The sequence below is a fragment of the Chinchilla lanigera genome, unplaced genomic scaffold, assembly GCF_000276665.1.
Source record: "Chinchilla lanigera isolate Chin_1 unplaced genomic scaffold, ChiLan1.0 scaffold00011, whole genome shotgun sequence".
Lineage (NCBI taxonomy): Eukaryota > Metazoa > Chordata > Mammalia > Rodentia > Chinchillidae > Chinchilla > Chinchilla lanigera.
In genome coordinates, this window is record NW_004955412.1 from 16,566,054 (window position 1) to 16,572,316 (window position 6,263).

The window sequence follows — 6,263 nt, forward strand, 5'->3', positions numbered from 1 at the left end:
AAAGGTATCTCAGAGAGACTGTACATCATTTTCTACTGTTTCCCTTTCCAAGCTTATTTCACATCTCCAAAGCTCACTAAAAGGAAGGTTATAAATGTCTGTGCAGTCAGGCAAGGTGGCACACACCTGTAATCCTAGCACCCTGGAGGCTGAGGCAGGAAGATGAGACGTTCAAGTACAGCCTGGGTAATTTAGTGGGATTGTCTCAAAACAAAAACATTTTTTAAAGCCTGGGAATGTAGCTCGGTGTGAAGGTTCTAGGTGCAATCCCCAGTACCAGAAGAAGCAAAAAAAAAAAAAAAAATGCCTGCCCAGGGCTTTAGCCAAGACCAAGTGATACCTGCTACCACTTAAAATCTATCTGCAGTGTGTTTATTCCGCCAGGATTCACCTGTCTAGAGCTCCGGGTGAGTCCTGGGGTAAATTATAGACAAGCAATAAGGCAAGAGAGTGTGGGCTCCACAGTTCATTCTATTTCTCTTGTCTTTTTTCTTTCTTCCTTCCTTCCTTCTTTTTTTGGAGGCGGAGTCTCACTGTGTAATTCAGGCTGGCCTTGAACTTACCGTGTAGCTCAGACTGCCCTCAAACTCATGACAATCAATGCATCACACCCAGCTTTTCTTAGTGAAGTCTTCGGGACCCTACCATCAATGATTAGGATCAGTGCCCTTTCAAAAGCGCCTCAAGCAGGCTCCTCAGCCCATCTTCCACCATGGAAGAACACAACTGAAGAATGCTGTCTTTGCAGCACACAGCAGGCTTTCTCAGACACCAAATCCACTGGCCCCTTCATGCTCACTCCCCAACCTCCAAAACTGTGAATAATAAATTTCCATTGTGTACAAACTGCCTGTTCTAAGGTATTTTATTACAGTAGCACAAACAGACTGACAGCAACCATCTGCAAGCATGGAAGAAAGGCCTTACCAGAATCCCACTCTGCTAGCATCTTTTCTTCTCATGATACAGGGGACTGTTTCCTTTGCACTAAGCTATATCTCTGGCCCTTTTGTTTTGTTTTGTTTTGTTTTGTTTTGTTTTGTTTTGTTTTGTTTTAATTTTAAGGAGAGTAGTACATAAGAAACAAACAAAAAAATAGAACAGTAGCAGCATACCAGTATCATGAACATAAACAAATCAAAGCAAAAACATTCAAAGTGATACAGGCTATCAAGACAAATTAATACAAATCAGCAGTGGTTGTTACATTGCATATTGCTATCCTCAACAACATTGCTCAGATTATCAGATGTAAGAATGAAAGATTGCTCAAACCATTAAAGAGAATAAGAAAATAATTCTTCAATAAAACCTTAGAGATAATACAGAGTTTCACTAGACAAGATGGTAGGAGTTCACCATTGTAATTCCATTGCATATTGTTACCTTCGCATCAGTTACTCAGACCACCAGACAGAAACATGCAAAGTCGATCAGAACATAAAAAATTGTGAGCATTAACTGTTCATTTCAATACACCATCAGACAACAGCAATACAGTCATCACAGCTATTCATATCCTTTGTTATTTTTGACACAGGGTCTCACTAAGTTGCTCCGGCTGAGCTCAAACTTGCAATCTTCCTACCTCAGACTCCCAGGGTACTAGGATTGCAGTGTGCACCATCACACCCACCTCACTGCTAGCATCTTGATCTTGGTCTTCTATCCTCCAGACTGTGATAAAATGAGCTCCTGTTGTTTAAGCCATCAGACCGACCAGGTAGACTAATACACCTGCTTTGACCTTTCTCCCCTTAGGAATCCTGGAGTCTTAGAGGAGAGGAGGATGAGTCATTGTGATTCTAGCAACCACTACAAAGTAGTATAGTAATTACAAAACAATGTTACCTAGTGTTTAAGGGTATGACCTGGGCCCATGGGGACCCTGGTATTTCTCTCCCTGGCCAAGGGTCCTCTTCTCTCAAATGGGAAACAATTGTGCCATTGTTGTAGGATTGTAGGAAAGATAAAATTAAATAATAGCACAGAGTGAACGCTCAATAAAATGATGTGTTATGGTGATAAGCATTTTATTGGTCCTACTATGGAAATACAGTATGACCTTTGGCCTAGTTTCTATCTATATAATTAATGAGGACAGATGCTGGCCGTCTTCCAAGGAGACTGAGATTTTGAAAAGAAGGTAAGGAGGGGAAAGAAAAGAAAATGCCTCAAAAATCCAAGATCATTCCTCTTATTACTGTTGCTATTATTGTTATTATCATCATTATCATTTTGTGGCTCTTACGCTGCTTCTCTACATGAATAACACCCCAAGATTCCCTGGACTCTACCTCCTACTCCTATGGCAGGCTCACAGATGTGTCTGATGGTTCCTGCTCCTTGTATCTGTGGCCATTTGCTCTCACAGGAGCCCCATTTGCTAAGCTGATTGGTACCACTCAGCCCCAACAGCACAAATAGTAGTGGGGAGAGATGAGTAGTGTAGAGCAAGAAAGCTGAGTCCATACTTTGGATTTTGAGTGTGTTAAAGACTTGTTGATCAGCCTACTGAGAACTACTGGGACCTTTAGCAAGTGGGATTTACTGGGAGGAAGTTAGGTCATTGGGGGTGTGTCCTTGAAAAGGATATTAGAACCCTGGCCTCTCCTGTTCTTCTCTTTGCTGCTTAGATACCATGAAGTGAGCAGCTTCCTGTGCCGCATACTCCTACCATGATGTCCTGCCTTGCTGACCCAAAGACAACAGGACCAAGTGACCATGGACTGAAAACTCTGACACTGTGAGCCAAAATAGACTTTTCATCATATGCAAGCCAGAAAGTTAATGTAGTTCAGGTACTTTTGTCACAGTAATGGAAAGCAGACTAACTCTTTTCCCTTCCCACCAACCATGATTGCCTGGCCCTTTTTTCTGTGGCAATAAGAGGGAGCACTCTTGCTTCCCTGCCTCTGGTGATATAAGACAAATATGATGGGGTCAGGGGACAGTGAAGAGAGTGTGAGGTACCCACAGATCATATTCATCACCCAAATACAAGCTGTGTTGTTGGAAATTGCATTCCTGCCATTTGCATCCTCTGTCACCTCTGACATAGTATGTGGAACCCTTCCTCAGTAGGATTTAGGAAAAGACAAAGACCAGCAGCTGATGACCCAAGAGTGACACTGGACAGTTGGCTGTTTCTGTCCCAACCAACCTCCTTTCTGCCTCCCTTCCTGATCAGTTCATCCCAGCAGCCAAGGAATCATGACAACCCAAAGCCCAGCAATTTCCAGTTGTCTCATGGGCTAGTAGAACAGTCCAGAAAATGAGTCCTTCTTGAGTCCCACGAATCCCTAAAACCTCTGGAGTGAGATTTGGATTTACTTTATCCCTACCAGCCATTGGCCTTTCCTCCTCCATCAACTAGAAAGCAAATGGCCCAGGCCAAAGGTAAGAAGGGCATGCACTGGGGGGAGAGGAGAGCATGCTGGCATGCATTCAGGGTGGCTGGCGCAAGCCCGGCATAACAGCCTCCCCAAGTCCCTCCTCCTCTTCCCTCTCTGCTCTCAAAAAAAAAAAAAAAAAATGAGAAGCACAATAAAATCAGCAGGTGACATTGGTATTAATCCCAGGACTCTCACACATGGAACAATTTAAAGAGCTGGTAAAGAAGCACACATGAGAAGTGTTATTTCTGAGTGGGGACAAAGCATTCAATACTGCCAGGATGAGCGAGCCACCCCCCTCTACCCTCTCCGCTGTTTACAGTAAAACTTCATCACAAGATGCTATTAAGCTTGGCAGTTACTGTAAATGCTGCTGTCGCTGTTGACTTCCACAGCCCCAGGACATTTTATCCAAGACAGAGTGGCTTCAACAGAGAGACCCAAACTGCCACTTGCTTCTCTTCAGCAAGTAGAAGGTGCCCTAGAGAGAGATATTAGCCATTCTTGGGCTGGGCAGTGTCGGCTGCCTCCCCCTTCTCTGTGGGCTGTAAGGACAATAATGAAGTCAGCAGGGCTGGTGGGATAGATTCCAGAAGAAAATGAAAAGCAGTTTGGCCATTATGAGGAAGGCCAGAGAGCATTGTCCAGCCTCTTCTATCAGCCTTCTCAGCCACCTTGATGGAGGGAGAGCAATAGCCTATTCTGGGATCTATAAATGAAAAGTGGACACAGGGCCAGTGTGAATTATTTGGGGGTGGGGAAGCTATGGGAGCTGCACTTGCCTGAACAATTGTGACAAGTCACAAGGACACGTGTGAAGTTGTCAGCCACCTCCACCACTTTCTACTTCCCTGCCTCAAAGCAGCTACAACCTCTGGATATAAGCCACCAAGGGACTTGTTTAAAATTCTCTGTGATTAATTCATGGCATTTATCTTACTTTCATCTGAATTTTAGAGAGGAGAAAAGCTTTGGTGCCTTGCCCAACATCCTGAAGCAAAGCCTTGTTCATCTTCACATCGCTGGTGTCTGATGCCGTGCCTGTCACATAGATGTATGCACAGAACACTGGTTGCGTGCATGTTGATTGTCGCCAGTGTGAGGTGGATGTGGGAGAGGCAGTGGGCTTTATGAAAAAGAGCCTGAGGTCAAATCTTGGCTCCCTCATTTGCTAGCTGTGTAACTTTGAAGCATTTCATTTCTCTGAGGCCCAATTTCCTCTTCTGTAATTTGGGAATAATAATGCCTACATTATGAGGCCATTGGGCAGATTAAATGAAATAAAGATGTTAAAGCGCTTATCACAGTGTCTGACACATCAATAAATCTTGTTGAATCTGAATCTAGGGGATCAAACATTGACCTCACCAAGCCCCATAGAGAAATGCCCACACCTCTGAATGGGGCACAGTCAGCAGCCAGGCTTATCTGCTACAAATCCAGGGTCAGCTGTCACTTCCTTCTGGCATCTCTGAGCCTCTGTTCTCTATTTCCTTCCTTTCCCTCCCCAGCTGATGTGTGCTCAGGGAAAGCTAACAAATTTTAATATCATCCTAAGTCAAACATTATTATGAAAGTAAACCTGCTGGAAAAAAATCGTAGAATGTATCCCAAGGCCAAATGTAAATGGTTCTTAGATTTTCCATTATTGTAGGTTACCTGCACCCAGGAGAGACTAGTAAGATAACCTAAATTCATGCAGATCATCAAGAATTGCACTTTGAATGTCTTGCTTGTTCTAGATTCTAAAACAGAGATCCCCAACTTGATCTCAAAGAGAATCCACCAGTTGTATCCCAAGGGGTTTCAGGTTGGAGCTAGTAAGTGGGTACAGGATCCAGATTCAATATGAAGACTGTGGTCCCTACTGGTTACTCCTGAGCAGCGAAGAGGTTCTGTGGTCTGCAAGCTTCCAAATTCAGTAATTTGCCCAACTCTTTAATGTTTTTGACTCCTGTCCATTCTCCCTGCCCAACTCTAGGAAGATTGGTCCCAGCTGTAAACAGGGCAATGTTAGCATGCCTCTGTCTCAGTATTGAGTTAGTCTCTCCCTGCCTTCTATCACCTATTTGTTATCCATATGTCAAGATGCTGACTTAGACTTAGCATCTCCTCCAATGCTGAGGAGTTCCAAAGGCTAAGCTTCCTACCTGATACCCCACCAGGGATGGTGCCTTCATGAGGTGAGCCAGAATCCCAACAGCACTCTCCTGCATGTGTGTGGCCTGCTACTTCCCATTCTTCTGTGAGCCTTTGCAGATTGTCTGCCAGGTAGTGGAATAGGCACCCTGGATAACACTCAGATTTGCTCTTGCAGAACACTACTCAATAGATTACAAGCTCAACAAAGGCAAGGATTTTTTTTGCCTAGTTCATTTACTGATCTATGCCATGCAAGTAGGATATTAGAAAAGTAACACAAAGCAGGTGCCTAGTAAGCACTTACTCACTATCCTGCCTCCTTCCCTAGTCTCTTCTTTTCTCCGTACCTTCAAACACAGGCTCCTATGTTGCTATCTCAAACACCTAGGCTCAAGCTTTCTCCTGACAGAGAGTGGATGGAATGGTGAGAGACTCAAGGAGTTCACAGTCAGGCGGATCTAGACAAAAACCCAACTATGCCACCTTGAAGTTGTATCTACCTGAGCAAGTTGCTTAATTTTCATCTGAGCTTCCTTATCCCTATCTCTGAAGTGGGTATAAGATGTATCAAGCAAATTTGTTTGAAGGACTGATCTACATGTCTAAAGTCCCTTGCAGAATTCCTCGCACATATATCAGGTTCAGCAAATGTTATCCCTCCTCCATTTTCCCATAGATAGGAACGTTGTTGAGAGTTAATGGATAACTTAAGTAGCTTCCTTGAAT